The sequence below is a fragment of the Anas acuta genome, chromosome 7 (genome assembly GCF_963932015.1).
Source record: "Anas acuta chromosome 7, bAnaAcu1.1, whole genome shotgun sequence".
Taxonomy (NCBI): Eukaryota; Metazoa; Chordata; class Aves; order Anseriformes; family Anatidae; genus Anas; species Anas acuta.
The window spans coordinates 6396627-6412819 of NC_088985.1; the positions used below are offsets into that span (position 1 = coordinate 6396627).

Genomic DNA, 16193 nt, shown 5'->3' on the forward strand with positions numbered 1-16193 from the left:
TGATTAGATTAACAGGGTTGCTCCAGGCCTGATCTCTCTGCAATCTTACAAACCATTGACATTACCATGGCTGTAAAAACCAACTGCACCAAGTAAAACCCAAACGCACCAGCTCAGTAAAGCATCTTCTCTCCAGCAACAGCCAATAGCAATTAACCAGCAAGTAAAAGATGTGGCACAAACGGAAAGGGATGCTTCCTCCATCCCTCCCAACTTCAGAAGTTCATAAGCCCAGAGCCATCCTGGCTGAGAGGTGATGTCTCTCCTCTCCTCCAGCAGACACTGATGGATTGTTCTTTCATACATGTATTCTGTTATTTATTTATTATTATTGTTTTCTATTTTCATCTAAAAGCATAGAAAACAATGCAGTATTTGTTCTGGCAATTTCCCATTCATTGACTGATGAAACAACAATAAATGGGAGTATATTTGGGGAAGGGTTTAAAAGAAATCCTAACACTACTCATTCCTAAAAAAAAATGCAGGCTTATAGTTTATGAGGAAATAGCGTTTCTAAAACCAACTACAAATCTCCAGTATATCTGTAACAAAAATCATAGATGTAAATTTAATTCTCTGTTAATTATACATCCATGCAGCAAGCTATGTTTCTTCTATACAGAAATTCTCCCTGAATATATATTGCTTTTATTATTTCTTATTTCTATAATTTCTTATTTATCTTCTATTAACAAATATCCAAGACTGATATTTTAAAATGAAATTCAAAAGCAATGTTGGAGTAGTTTTAGAAGTTTTCAAGCTATTTCATTTCATGTTTCTAAATGCCACTTACTATTGTAATTAATACAAAACTTCAGCCTCAATAGAAAAGCTCTCAATAGCATCAATATCTGAGAACATCTCACCTTAAAAGAACACCAGAACAGATTGCAAAGCGTAAAGGATAGGGAGGGCTTTGATTCTTTAACAGTGTTTCAGATCTGCATGTTGAAAGAAGTTGGGCTATTTTATTTATTTATTTTTCACTCAGAATATGTGCCTCAAGAGTCATTAAACCATTTTTTTTCCAAATATTTCAGTCAGTAATAAAAATGTTTCATAAAAACTCAGTGATGCAATTCAAGGGTGCTGAATGATGGAACTTCCTAGCTAATTAATCATTGGAATGCAGAATTACTGGACTTCAAGACAAAGGTAAGACTGATAGATTCTACCTCCAGCAGATCTTGATAATAAAGCACAAGATTTCCTTCAATCTGTTTCTTTCATAAATTAAAAAAAAAAAAACATTGTGACAATATTAGCATATTAAAGCCCTGTACGTTTTGAATTTGTAATTGTCCAGAAACAAATGGGCTTTTCCCAAACCTGTGTGTAGGAAGTGAAGTCTCCACTGGGCTACGCCGATGAATGTCCCTGGCTGCAGCAGCCTTTAGAGAAAAAACCCACTTGAATAATAACTGATGGTAATTCAGCAATCCAGTTTCTCTGCTGGATGTTCAAACAAACCAACCTATCTGTTTGTCTCATGAAATGGCTTTGCAAGGTTACGAATAATTTTGAAAGCATTCTAAGTATCTAAAATATGTTAAAGAGACATTCATAATAAAAACTTTATCGTATCTGGCAAAACCATTTCTTTTTGTTCAGGTTTTAATTTAGTATACAGGAAAATAGTTTTGATGGGAACATCACTCTTTTCTTGAATACTTACCTCCATGAAGAAACAAATATCAAATCATCATCATCATCAAGAGACAACTAACAGGCAGTAAGAGATTCCATCTTGGATTACTTTTAACAATGTTAGAGGCATTTCTGAGCTAACATAACTGACAACAAAATATTGCTACATTCAGGTCTAACTCTATTATATTCTTGTGTATTCTGTAATACCACAGTACATGCTGTTGAAGAAAATCATGGAGACATGCACTCAACAGAAGTTTTCTACAGTTACAAAAGAAAGAAAGATCCAAATTCCTCCCAAACTCATGTTTAAATCGATTAAATAAAAAAAAAAAAAAAAAAAAAAAAAAAAAAAAAAAAACCTCTTTTTTCTTCTTCTTAGAAAACAGCTGGCCTCAGAAAAAAAAAAAAAAAAACACCCAATCTTCTCTTGAGAATGTCTATTTGACAGACTAACAAAAAGCTAAACTATACTTCAGGGAAAGATATGCAGAAAAAAAAATCCAAGAACAAAATAATAATAAAAGTTTCCCCAGAATTTCATAAACTCATTAGAAAAATGCCATTAGCTGTGGTTATCATCACACAAATAGAATCACAGTCGGGTCTCCATGCAAGTATGGATTTTAGAGTAGTTTACCTACAGCTAATCCAAGTAGGATCAACATATATGAGTACAAAACACTACTAAAAACTTAAAAAGAATACAGATAACTTGGCATGCAGCATTCTGCTTCCATGGCTTTCAAAGTCTGCCTTCATACTTCTAGAGAGAACACACTGGACACCAAACAAAGCTCACCTATGACTTTCATGGCACTCTGCGATGAAGAATTAAATGTTCTTTCCCTGCTACTTGAGAGGGGGCTGGACTACATGGCCTCCAGAGGTCCCTTCTGACCTAAACCATTCTGTGTAAGCTACGAAGAGGTCTGTCCTACCATCTTACCATAAGCAGATCTGCCAGGTAAGTCTAATGTGAGTGCCACACAGCACAGAAAACACAGCTCAGATGTGTGGTGGGGAGCAGGAGCTGCCCTGGCTTGGGGAATGACACACAGAAACAGCCTGATGTTCTGGCACAGCTCCCCTGGGCCCAGCCAGCCCACTCGGGCCAGCTTCAGGCTCAGGCTCATCCCTGGATAAAATGATGCTACTGATGGCAGGGTGAAAAGGGAAGCTGCATAATTAATTTGGCAGAAAAATAAATGCCATGCAGTATGTCAGAAGTATTTAAGAAAAGCAGAGAGCATTTCTGGTAGTAGAAACACAACTGCTGTCAAAACAAATTGTTGCTCTCATGACCTGTATCTTCTGAGACTGTGTCAACCCATTCTGCACTGCCTGGTTCTCCACGTGACAAACTCTCCAGTTTGGCAAGTTAACATATAGCATGTATAAATAACGTGTTAGCAATGTACAGACCCGATATCACTCCTCATATCATCTTTAAGTGTGATGTCAGTCTTCCAGTAGAAGTTCAAGACATCCTCCTTTTCTTTTTGAATGCTACTGGGAGAGCCTGCATGACAGAAATTATCTTCATCACAGAATTATTTTGCTATCAAAAAACTTAATTATCAGTAGCACCTCATCTTAATGATGTAATGATGTAACACATCATCTTATCATCTCAACACTGTTAAGAAATGCGAAAGTGGGTCTAGACCTCTGTATTTCAAAACCATCATACCTTTTGTAGGTTGAACAGGATTATTTGTCTTCTGTCTTGTCTTCTGTCCCATGTGTCTTCTGTACCATGACGCACTTAAATACTCACTTACCCAAAGGTGAGACCAAGAGCCAGAAACGGACTGTTGAAATGTCTGTCCTTTTCCTCTGACAGCACTAAGTTCTCTGGCAGTTGTGAATTTTCAGGTAGCTCCATTCAGTGAACAGTTATGTTAACTTCTGTTTAAATATGTTGCAGGTCTTAGGATACTGATACCTGAAAACAATGGGAAAAAATAAAAACAGGTCAAAAAAAGTCATGTAAAGCATTGGCAGAACTTCTGTGTACTTATCCTTAATCCTCCCTCATTGGAGGGATAAAATGTCTTTGGTCAGTAGCTGGCCTTCATGTTAACTAGATTTTTTTCAAAATGTATTCTCAAGACAGGTGGGAAGTAGTTATTTTCTTTCTGTATTACTGACTTAATCAACAAAACCTGTGTGGTCCCCTCCAGAGACTGAAGTTGGTCTACCACTCTGCCAGGCTGGCAACATTTAAAACCTAGAAGAAGACTGCAAGCACAAGATCTTTTAGTAACAGTTTTAGTAAACTTTAGTAAAACTTTGGTAAAAGTTTTATCAGCTTTTGTAATTCTTAATATTTCAATTTAATACTACATCAATTTTCCAACAAAAATCTTCTAGGAGATTTGTTAGTTCAGATTGCTGTTACTTTTGTTTTGTAAATAGAGAACCAGCCCTGTTTAACGTCATAACACATACCTATTTCCCCTGGATCAAGTCTACAGATTTGCTGTACATGGGGACTTTTGGCAACAACATTTAGGTTTGCTTAATGTCTGTGGGAACTTTACTTGGATTAGTCAGGAAACAAGGTAATCACTAAGACAGTTTCTATTCATTGGTAACATGCATTACTTATTGAAGAGAACTGTATTAGGGCAATAAATTCATAAAAAATACAATTCAAGCACACACACAAAAATTCTATCATTTAGATACTTAAAATAGGATTATTTCTCAATTTTCTTTTCTGAACAAAAGTAGAGAATATTGTCTCCCTCAGTGCAAAGACACAGATTGGATTTACGAACATATTCTGCTTAACTTCTTGATCCTGATCAACTGGCAAAGAACGTGGAACTATAGAGTTACCACTGCTGTTCTGTGTTGAAGAGCAATATAAAAAGGATCGGTAGTCTGTCTGAAACTCAACAATTGCACAGAGCCTCCAATACAAATGAGAGAACAGAATGAAAATGGCTTTTAGGTAAATTTTCCCAGTTCCAGTTCTCTTTCAATTTTATCCTCTTGGAAGTCTGGGAGAAGAAATGATTCGCTTTGTTCAGATTTTGAAACTGGCAATGGAGATGCACGAGGAAGGGGAAACAAACAAACAAACAAAAAAAAAAAAAACTGATTCTGATTCAGCAAATGAATGACTAAAAAAATACCATAACCTTGACAGATGAGGCAACCGGACCATGACAGGAGAATTATGTCCTAGTCAGACTCATGCTGGAAGACATTCCTCAAGACTAGGACAAAGAATGATAGTAGACCACATTGATCATGATGTTCACTTCTGTTCCAGAAAGAAAATTTAAGAGATTAAGCTATTTTGGGGTTTTAATAGCACACACAAACTCTCTAAGGGACTGTAGGGAATCTTCTACTCCTCTCTCTTTAACAAAAAAGGTCTCTGGAAAAAAGAAAAAAAATTAAAAAAAAACAACAACTTACCAAACAACTACATCCCAGAGAGTAGCTCAGGACAAGGATTGACTTAGATGATTTACAGAACATTCAAATCTCGCCTTTTCTCTGCTGTAGTAAGACAAGAACATTTTATTGACCTTGTGATGTGGAAACAGACAAAGATGTCACATTCCTCTCCTGGGGTCCCTTGCTGCTTTCGCTGAGGATGGGAGTGATTTTTTTTTTGTTAACTGGTGAAATTCCATCCCGATCAACCTACAGAATATAGGCAGTGTTAAGGGGCTCTATACTCTCAAGCAGCCATACTTCTTACAGCTCACAGTGGAAGCCAGTCTTATCCCACCTCCCCACCAAATTCAAACAAAAGAAGCTGTGGTGCTTCAAAAGAAGTGTCGCCCTTTAACACTGATACATGGGTTATAATGGAGGGAGAAAAAAAGCTCTCTTCAGCAGTTACTACCTGCATGTACATGTGAACAGTGTCTAACTAGGTTGTGCCACAGTTATAATTCCATACATACTTCGTTAGCTGACAATGTTACTTGGTTTTCTGTTGGAAAGATCAAAAAGTAAGCAGATGTAAAAAAAAAAAAGAACTTCATTATTCTACATCGTTGATTTGTCCCTCTACTCAGCTCTATTCTATGGCAGCATAACTCAGTGTCAGCAAACCCAAGGGTATTTTTATGTATTTTTACTTTACATTTTTTGTCTAAATCTGGTCCGTCCGCAACTCAAATTTTCCTTTTGAAAGGAAAATACCACTCACAGGCATGCTACAGAATCTCATGCCCTGCAGTTGAACCTTTGTGCACTGCAAGATGAAGGCTGGCCCTTGCTGAATGGCCAGTTCAGCAATCCACATACAGCGAATTTCATGTGTCTTGACTCTGAGGGTCTTTAATATTTCATCAGAGTTTTCCATTAACATAGAACTCAGACTGCAAAAACTGCCAAGGGAAATGAACACCCACAATTCATGTTTTCAGGGCACTTTAAATCTTTCTGGTAGCTTTGAAAACCTTGGCCTTTGTAGTTACTGTTTCTCTATACTTACCAAAAACAAGAGATGAAAACTTGCTCTGAGTAAAAGTCTGTGGAAGTTTTGCTATTGATTTCAGCGGCATCAAGATTTCTCCCAAGAAATTCAACTGATGAGTTTAATGAAGCTCTACCTGACTGGGACCGCAGGTTTGTAACTGTGGTGTACCCCAAGCCACGCAAGGCAGAGTGCCTCTGCCAAGGGGTTGTTCTTTGAACTCCACTGAGACAGCTGCCATGCTCAAGCCCATCCCTGACCTTCTTTCTAGACAGAGGTCTAAACTGAGAGTCTCACATGGACATAGATAGCTCCCATGGCCGTGGAAACAAATTAACATGCTGCCCAGCCTGTCAGTTGCTTAACTCCAGATTACTTCTTTTCAATGTTTCTTGTTCTGAAACCCCTTTGCACATTTCCCTCTCTCTGCAATCTGTGGCGTGCAAACACAGCAGTCTGGATGCACAGAGTTGGATGCCCTTTGGCATAAATACCTAAAGGTACCAAAAATTGCAAAATACATTATTGTGATGCATATACTTCTAAAAAATACAGAAATACAAAGAGTGCTTTAAGTGTTAAAACAACTCAGCATGCTTTACAATGCCTTATAGTTATATAGATGTTCTTTGTAACAAACACCGTGCTGCAAACATTTGACAAAAGCCTTTTCATTTGGTTGCTAAATGCTTACAAGATGCTGCAGTCACTAACAGGCTCCCTCACCAGAGCCAGAAGCACAGCACCCTTACACCGAGCCCTCTGCTGCACGTGTCCTCAAGAGCAGCAAGTGACTGTGACAGCTGCTCCCTGCCAGGAGATATTCTTGGAGATCAGGCACCTTGTACATTTGCTCTTCATCCCTAAATTGACAGAAACTTCCTGCTCGAAAACCTTGATTAGAAGAGGTAGTCATCCATACACAGACTCCCAATTATCCCCTGCCTCCACGATGATACCACATGGCCAGGGTTAAGCAGGCTGGCGGATGCACTTCACAGCACAAGTGCTACTTCACGTAAGAGAAACTGCAATAGCTTTGTTGTGGGACAATTCAACCTTCTGACCTGACCAGCAAGTGATAGGATGACTTCTGGTGACCATGACCTGACAGGGTTTCACGCTGCCTACTGGCTTTCTGAACAATTTGATGATTCAGAGAGCTTTGCACCAAGAGCAGTTAATTTTCTGATAGCAAGTGCAGAAGAGAGCTCACAGGATCTCTTCCTTGTGGTTACTAACAAGCTAGACAGTTTGCTCCCCATAGTGAACTACAAGACAAAACCATACACTGAAATGCAAATGATAACAAAACAAATCTCGACTTGGTTTTCCTGCTTCCTAAAGATACCATTAATTGCAAATAATTTTACTGTAACTTAAAATCTGTCAATTTACTAAGTATTCATTAATAAAAATACTAACGAGAGAGAGTTATTTCCAAATCTATACTTGAAAAAGTAACAGGCCAAGAGTTTCTGAAATGATGAGCAACGACTGAACCAGTTTAAGCAAAATAAGCACACCCTTGAGACAGTCCAGCTGAAACTTTCCATTAAAACGTCTGGGAGTGCTCAGTACCTGGCAATTTCCAGTCAAATTGCCAGAACAAATTAGCAGCTGTGCTTTCACTGTGCATCTCAAACCCGTAAAACCCATACGAAAATAGTCATTATGACAATGGGTAAAAACAACATTAAGAATTGCACAAGGCAGAAAAATCCCTTTAGAGGAAAGAGTTTCTGCTATTTTGAGTAGTATTCAGAAAACCAGGGGCTTTAACAAACTGGATTTGATGCACAAGAAAAAAATAATTCGGTAAAGCAATAGAAGAGAAACGTTTAGTGCCATCTTCATTCACTTTCTGTCTCTCTGTATGAAAAAGGCAAGCATGGGGAGAAAGGGCTTTGAAGACCATCTGGAGCTAAAAGACCCCCAGGAAGAAGGTTTAGGTCAATTTATTGGAAATGTCTTGCACAATCTCTACAACACAGAGGCAATCATTTCTTGTGGTGGAGGTGCCAGAGCCAAACAAGTATCAGCACCAAAGCTAACTGGGTCTAGGATAAATGAGGCTTTAAGTTTACCGTGGACTGACTCACTGTCAGAAATATCCCATCTTGAACAAAATTCCTAGTTAGGGCTAGAGCAGATGAGATAGCTGACACTACTTTACTTCCCTAATTATCTAAGTTTTAGTCCCAGAAATCGGTTCCTGTTTCCAGAAGTGCCCATTCCGCATCCTTCTCTTAACATTAACTTAAAAAATTTATGGTCTGCCATGCTGAACCTATTCCTGTTGCTGCTCTCTTTAATCTTGTGCATCCAGATCACCACACATAATTGCACAGGTTATTTTACTGCTTTTAGTATTGGTTTATATGTCATAGCTGACATTTAACAAAGTCAGCTTCAATTTAAAACATATGAAGATGTCATTATTCATTGAAACTTGTTTAGCCTTTAAATTAAAGAAGAGGCTGAGTAAACTACAATATGTTTTCCATCATATAATCTGGGACAATTCCAGTTCACTGCTTTTACCCTTCTGAATTGCCTAACGCATTCTGCAGCAATGGGAAAATTTCTCAGACACTAATACACTTTCAGTATTTATTCGGGTCACACATCATTCTGCAATTCATTGAACAGTAACATTAGTAAAAAAAAAAACACCACTTCCATTATGCATTAGATGTAAAATGGGGAGAGGAGCTCATGTAAAGTACTGCCTGGTGCTAGTTGTGGTGGAAGAGTTACCAAGCTGCTCTCACTTAAGCAGGGATTTCATCTAAAAGGTAGCTGGGCATCTGATCTTAACAGATGTCATTCCTGAGTGCACAGCCACACCTTGAATGAGCTCTAGTTTCCACAGGCAGTATTTCCACAAATTTGTAACATGAGTTGGTTTATGGTACTTTCTTCTCAATCTTGGGACTACTGTTCATTTCTCCTTCAGGCTCCCATGCAACCCCAAGGCTGTATTGCACCCTGAAAATTTTGTTACGTGGGTGTTATCCTAACACACTGCTTTTATACTCTATACTGAGCATACACATGGTTTGTACAGATCTTACTCTTACCCTTTAGGGCTAGAAATTAGGGTTATGGTATAGCACAGGGCAGTATTTACACAGCAATTGCTAGAAAGGGAAGGAGGTGATATGAACACAAACACAAGACAAATGGACTGGAACAGCCATCTGCAGACAAGTTCAGCTCATGTTTTTAATGCCACCATAATGATGATAAAAAGTGGGGTTAGAAAACTTAACCTATTTGCTGAGCAGTTAAAAAAGCCATATGGATTTGCCCTGAAAGAAATTTGATGAATAGAATGAAGTTTGTCAGCATTTTGAAGTAGAAACTGGGGCTATGTTGTTGTTTTGGTGGTGGCGGTGGTTTTTACCTTTGTAGAGATAAAAGTTCAAATTTCCATCCTATTTTTCTACATTAGCGTCCTATCTCCTCCCTTGAAATACCAAAAATAAATTATGGTACTTAAAGCTTTTAGAGGATGAAATGCAAAGTAAATTATAATGTAACATTTGCCTTTTTTTTAGAGCATCATCTTATGGAGACAGAGTAATAAATCTGCAAGACCAGATCAGCTTTGGTCAAGTCCCACCACGCAGAAGTATTTGCTGCTCTGGCTAGCACAGTGCATATCATTCTTGGACAGCAAGTTCATCCCCTTGTGTTTGCTTTTAAAAATGCTTCCAGTCAAAGTCTCCCATGCTGCGGACTGCTAAGTTCTCTACTAGCAAGGAAGAAGGAAGGCACACTGATATTACACTGGTCTCCAAATAAAAGAAAAGCAAAACTAAAATCACTGCTGAATACAGCAGGGCTAGCAAATGCCAATGCTCCACTTAAGATTACATTTTTGCTCTCACTCTTCCTACGCTGTGGAATGTAATTCTGCTCCACAAACGATCCCACTGAAGCCAGATAAAGCTTGACAGCAAAATAGCAATCAACAAAAGGATATGAATCTGATCTGGTGGCTTCCCTAAACCAGTTTCAAAGTTTTCAGCAAAGCTTTTGTAGATAGTTTTAGGTTTAATTTCCTAGCTTGGTTGAAGAACTGACAAATTAATTATTTGCCTAACTGTTCATATATAGCAGGCACGGTATTTTAGTTAACTGGACAAAAGGCACCATCCAGCCTGGAGGAAGAATTTGTTTCATCAGAAGCATTAAGAGAACAGTTGAGAGCAAATCCTAATTAATACACAAGACAAGTCCATTTTAAGAACCACTTCTCAAGACTTTATCAGATATTAATTTAAAGCAAGGATGGCATACGGGGCACTTGCTTGAATACCAATAACCCACAATGATTTTCCAAACCAAAAATGTTAAACAGAAGTGCTATAGACTAAAGTTTAGGAATAAGTTTTACTGATATTTTCAGATAAAATTATTTCCTGTGGGATTTTATCATCATCTAATAGTAGATGATACAATACAAAACGTATCCTGCTGCATTATCCTTTCTATTGCCTTTGCCTCAGATGAATAGCTTGTTTTAGGTCTCAAAATGAAAGGCCCATTCAGCATTTCAAAGGCTGGAGATCAGTGGAGAATATCTCCACAAGCAGGTCCTAATGCCACAAGTGGACTGACCCCACTGTAGCAAGCAAAGCCATTTCACCCTGGAAATTGAGCTTGATTTTATTCATGCCAATTAACGCAAACACTATCACTAATGCAGGCACTGAGACAGAAGAAAATATAAAAAAATTAACTTCTGGCATGCCAATGACTGAGAAAAACATTACAAGTTTGCACATTGTGCTCAATACACACCACAAAATCCATTTGCCTTCCACAGTATGCACTGGTCGTGCTACAGCATATTGCTTCTTCCTTGAGAAGAGATATGATCCTGTTCAGGATTTGTCTGAAACAAGGCTTTGAGTGGGGAGAAAAAAGAAAAAGACTTGTTAGGAGGCCATTATCACTGTTTTCCTTGCTCAGCACCTCTGGAGTACTTGAACATAACTGTGCTATGCTGATGTTAATGCAAGCACACATTTAGCACCACAGGATAGATATTTCAGGCTGCACCAGGACCTCAGGACTCTGCTTCCAACTTGGCCCAGAGAGGGAGTTGTCCAAATTGCTCAGAGAAAGTTCTTACTATTTTGCAGTCAGATCAGTACTGCAAAATAAACTGGTAACCAGCTAGTTTGCATTTTGTAATTCTGAATGCTTATTTTATTAAGCAATGCCAAGAAATCAAGCAGTACTAAATGAACAGCGAGATCAGACGATCACGATTCCACAGCATATGGGAGAGTGAATGGTTTGGGTAATTTTACTGAACTTCCTTGGTTCTTCCTTTACTTGCTCTTTCTGCCATTTCTTCAACAGTAACTGGTAAAATTCTTGCTCAACTCTCATTTATGTCTTCATTTTTTTTAAAAAACATGCCAAACATGGGAATTTGGTGCACGTGTCTTGCCCTCTCAGTGGTTTGCTTAGGCTAGTCACGTACCATATACCTCATCCAACACTGCGAGACAATACATTTTTTCCCCAAATCCTACCTGTCATTTCTTTCTAGATTCTTTCTCATAATTTTCAAACTGGCCTCCATATGCCTTCCTGGCACATGAACTGTTCTGCTATTTTAAGTGAGATTTTAAATTTATTTGGGATCAGTCTTCAGAAGACAAAATCTTTTACAAGCTTTCACTGTCAAGTGACATGAAACTTTGCTTCAATTTCTTATTACAGGCTTTTAAGATGCAGGCATTTACTCTACAATTCACACTGAACCTTTTTCCCCCAAAGAAATCAGATTTTAATAGCACATATTAGTCATACCCCTGTCACATTATTTCAAAAATTCTCTTGGTTCCCAAGAGGCTTTTCCTTTTCAGAAACAAGTGAGCTTTACTTATAACATGAGACGTTTCAACTAAGTTCACTCTAGACAAAGTAAAATGGGATGGTAAAACACAGGCTGAGCCCTCAAAAGAAAATGTTTACGTTGGCTGAAATGCCACTTTAAGCAATTTCTAATTTTATTTTTCTTTGCCTTCAACAAATGTAGCATTAGCCCATCTAATGATGTGTGAGTACTTCACAGGAACACAGACCGAATGACAGCTTGCTCTGAACATTTGTTCTTTGCTCAATCTCCTCAAGATGCACTAGTCAGTTATTCCAGTTTTGTAGGATTTCCAGAACTTGTGTGATAGCTCCCCAGTGCTTACAAAGTAATGGTCTAGTTTTGAGTGTAGGAGTGATGTCACCCCTTAATTACTGATCCAAAATGGAACTCAGTATATAAGAAATGTAATACAGCCACCCAAAGGTCCTCTTGCCAGCTTCTTAGCTACATGAAACTATTTAATCTATCCATACTTCACAAGCTGATTGTTACATCCCTGTGAGTTATGCCTATAAAGGAAAACACACAAGACTTACTCTGAAACATCACCAAAATTCAGTTAAAGCTTAACAGTTTCTTAGTTGCTTAAGAAAAATCATAGATTTTGCAATTTGTCACAGTTTCACATAAAAAAGTAAAGCTGCAGAGAAGGAGGGCAGTTCACCTGAAATTCATTCTCACTGGAAATGAGGAATGGTAACTCATATCATACAAAAATAAAAAGAGAAGGATGAAAAGCTTAGTTTGAAGTTCCAAATGAAAATCCTGCAAATGATGAAACATTACATGACATAAAGCGTTTTGTTCTTCACAAAGATCTATAAAAACTAACATTTTTTCAAAACTTGTCGTTCTCAAAAATTCAGTCCTCCATCAAAAATAAAATGACTTACTCTTATCTAAGAAGAGTAATGGGACTACACAGATATGCAGGTATCTCCCCTCAGGCAGCTCACTCTTGCACTAAGACCACAACACCTGTGTTTTTTTCCATGAAGAGATTAAGCTCCAAAGTCCATTTCACTGAGCTGTACCACAGCAAAGTGTCTCAGTTAAGCCATAGCAATACTCTCACTGAAACCCAACACACAAACCCCATGCACACGGACATGTGTAGCACAGGGGTGGGATTCTTCTCCCCCTGACTTATCAGTAGGATAAACATTGAACTGTTAACTGATCTTCAAGTAAGGGGAGCTCCAAAAATTTCATTTACCAAATCGCTGTAACGATGTCCTTAATATCTAATTATGTTCTTCGACAACCACATTAGTCTGGGGCTAGTGTTTTCTCCAGCAGCAGGGCAAAACCCTCTCAGGACTACAGACCACTGTAAAGCAAACAGAAATCCTACACTGTAAAACAGATTCACAGATTTAAAAAATATATTTAAAAAATCAGCCTCATCAATTTCACCTTGAAAGCAACATGTTAGGGTGAAAAATTTGTGCCCTTTCGTGTTCATCTTCTTGCAAAAAAAAAAAAAAAAAAAAAAAGATTTAAAAGCCTTCCTGTTTACCCATCTTAATTTTCATTTAGAGTGTTTTGCTGGCGGGATGGGAACTGACAGTGATTCTGACACTGTCAGTGAAAAGAAGCTGAAATTGGAACAACTGAGCAGGAAATAAATTTGAGGCAATCCACATGGAATTCTTCAGTTTCAATTAGCTTCTACCAATATCTGTCCGGGGGAGAGGGGAGAACATGCCTTTCCGTTCGGCCCTACAACCTGTCCCGTAAGAGCAGATGCTGCAAAGCCGACTGGGCAGGAACAAAGCAAGGAGCTGCTGGGGGGAGCAGACTCCTGAGGCCACTGAAATGGCGATGACAACTTTGGTACCTATAACATCAGAATCTGAGAGAAGTGGAATCACTGCTGGTTCTCCTAATGTTTGTACTAATTAAGGAAATAGGAGGTTCTACCAGGGGTGACATTAATCTCATTCATCTGCTCCCTCTGCTAGCTTGCTAGGATACTGCAAGTAGAGCAGTGGAACATTTTGAAAGTGTAACATAGCAGGTGGTTAGGGAGAGATTGGTGAGTCAACTGCTAGTCCCCTTACATGGGCACATAAAGCCTAGTTTGTCTGAGACCCTGAGACCAGTGGGGAACAAAGACCATGTCAGCAAAAAGCACACACAAGGACATAAAGACTGAAGCCTCATCTTCCCTGGAAAAATGGCTGTCTTCTTCAGCCTCCTTAAAGGAGACAGAAAATGATACCCTCAGTGAGGTGTTGACCAGACACCAGAAGTCCCCCATATGTGCCTATTCCATAGACAAAAATACTGTTCTGCAGGAAGTCAACACGTATGTATGTATTCTGCCTCCTGCTTCTATGGAAGACAAATTTCATAACTTCTCATTTTCTGGTTTGCCTACAGGAGAGCTGGTATGACAATGTCCTTCCTCCACCCCTCCTCTTGGGAGCAGGTGACCCACAGAGTAACATTATCCCATTGGAATAACCTCGTTATCAGCAGGCAGCTGATGATAGAACCCTTTTGGAATAACAGAGTTGATCTTTCAGAGATGCAAAGAATGCCTGCCCTCTGCTTTGAAAATTTCCCTTGGCATTACTCTGTGATTTTCCGCCTTTACTCTGTTCAGTAACAGCATCTGTTTTGTTTTTTATTTTTTCCCTTGAAAGAAACGCAGGTCATCAAAACAATGTAAGAGAGGCAAACAAATAAAATAAAAAGATGACTCACTAAGACATGACGTGAGCTCAGAGTCTGCAGGGTTTGGGGCCACCATTGTCACATGCTAAATGGCAGTGAAGGAACTGTACTGCAAGAAAATTAAGACATAAGTTTTGCTTTAGCTTCGATTTATGCTTTGAAAATGGAAACCACAAAAGCACTCCACTTTACCAGTATTCATGCTGTAACCCTCCTACTGACCTCTGCATGGAGATGCTGAGAAATTCTATGCTTGAAAGCAATGTAATTAGTCATAATGATTAAGAATCATACAATAACTAGTACTTAAGAAAAGAAAGGAAAAAGAAAAAAACACTTGTCATTGAGGGCTTTGAGTTAAAAGATCAGAAGATAAGAGTAAAAATTATCCAAATCAGTAATTCAATACCTTCAAACAGAAACTGGATCTGCTTTTATGTAGGAAAAGAGTCAGGCATGGCTTAGGTCCTAATCATAAATCCATTGTCTAAAAAGATGAGACCTAAAAGGAGGTAAAACTCTGGAGAATATTTCAAGCCAATAAATAAATGAACAAGTATCAATTGATAAGCAGCTTTTTGAGAAGAAAACATCATGTAAAGCAATTGGAAACAAGATATAATGTATGGCTAGCTTCAGCAAAACTGATTTACCACTGTAAGGTTATTCCGACACAATAATATCATATTCTTATTATACTATCTCCCAACAATCTATTTCCCACCTCTGAATCTTCACATCCAAAAGCTTCACGTGTTTGCTTGGCTCTTAGCTGCACACCAGCAGACACTACTGTTCTCTGGCTCACCAAAATGAATGCTCACTAAACCCCATGTCCAGCAGAGATCTCCACCTGTCCTTTGTATCTCAAATCTCTCTCCTCTGGTCACCATACTGACTTCTTACAGCCTGAGTTACTCACTGCCTGCTACATGCAATTTCTCTGTGCCTCTGCTCACCTCGCTTGGTTTCAGTGACTCTCGAGCCATTCTGGAACTGCTCTTTTATACCATATGCTGTTGCTCTTGAGAAGACTGAGAATATCTTCTGAGCATCTAGTAAAGGCATAAGGCTGTTGATCTTCATATGTTCACTTTCTCAAGATGCTGTCCAACATAAAACTGGAAGGCAAAAATTAGAGCAGACTGTGAGAAGAATTCATCATTAGCACTGCTGGGGTTTAAATCCACCCTATTTCATTTTCCAAGCATACTGTAAAGGCACAGACCACCAAGCCTACTGTTTTTCCCTGTAACTTCTCTACACTCTTTTTTGTCTGCAGAATCCTCTTTTTTTTAGTTAATGTACTCCTCAGGCCAAGCCCCATGTGCTCACCTAAGTGACACACTCAGCACTGCCTGGCATGTTCAAAATTCACAGGCTAACGAGAGTTTGGGACACTTCATGTCTGAAGTGATTTCTGGAGTATTTCACAAATTGTGCTGGAACTTCATAAAACACCTTGGAGCGTTCACATAATTAAGCCTGATGTCACTTCTA

General features: G+C 38.6%; 1 long non-coding RNA gene across 1 annotated transcript; it reads right to left on the reverse strand.

Annotated features, from left to right (window-relative positions):
• Positions 1-558: 558 nt before the first annotated feature.
• Positions 559-15810, reverse strand: LOC137859573 (uncharacterized). Its single transcript, XR_011098392.1, has 3 exons — positions 15653-15810; positions 3350-3604; positions 559-3178 (listed from the first exon to the last, which is right to left on the reverse strand). It is a non-coding gene; the product is annotated as an uncharacterized lncRNA (long non-coding RNA).
• Between the last annotated feature and the right edge of the window lie 383 nt (positions 15811-16193).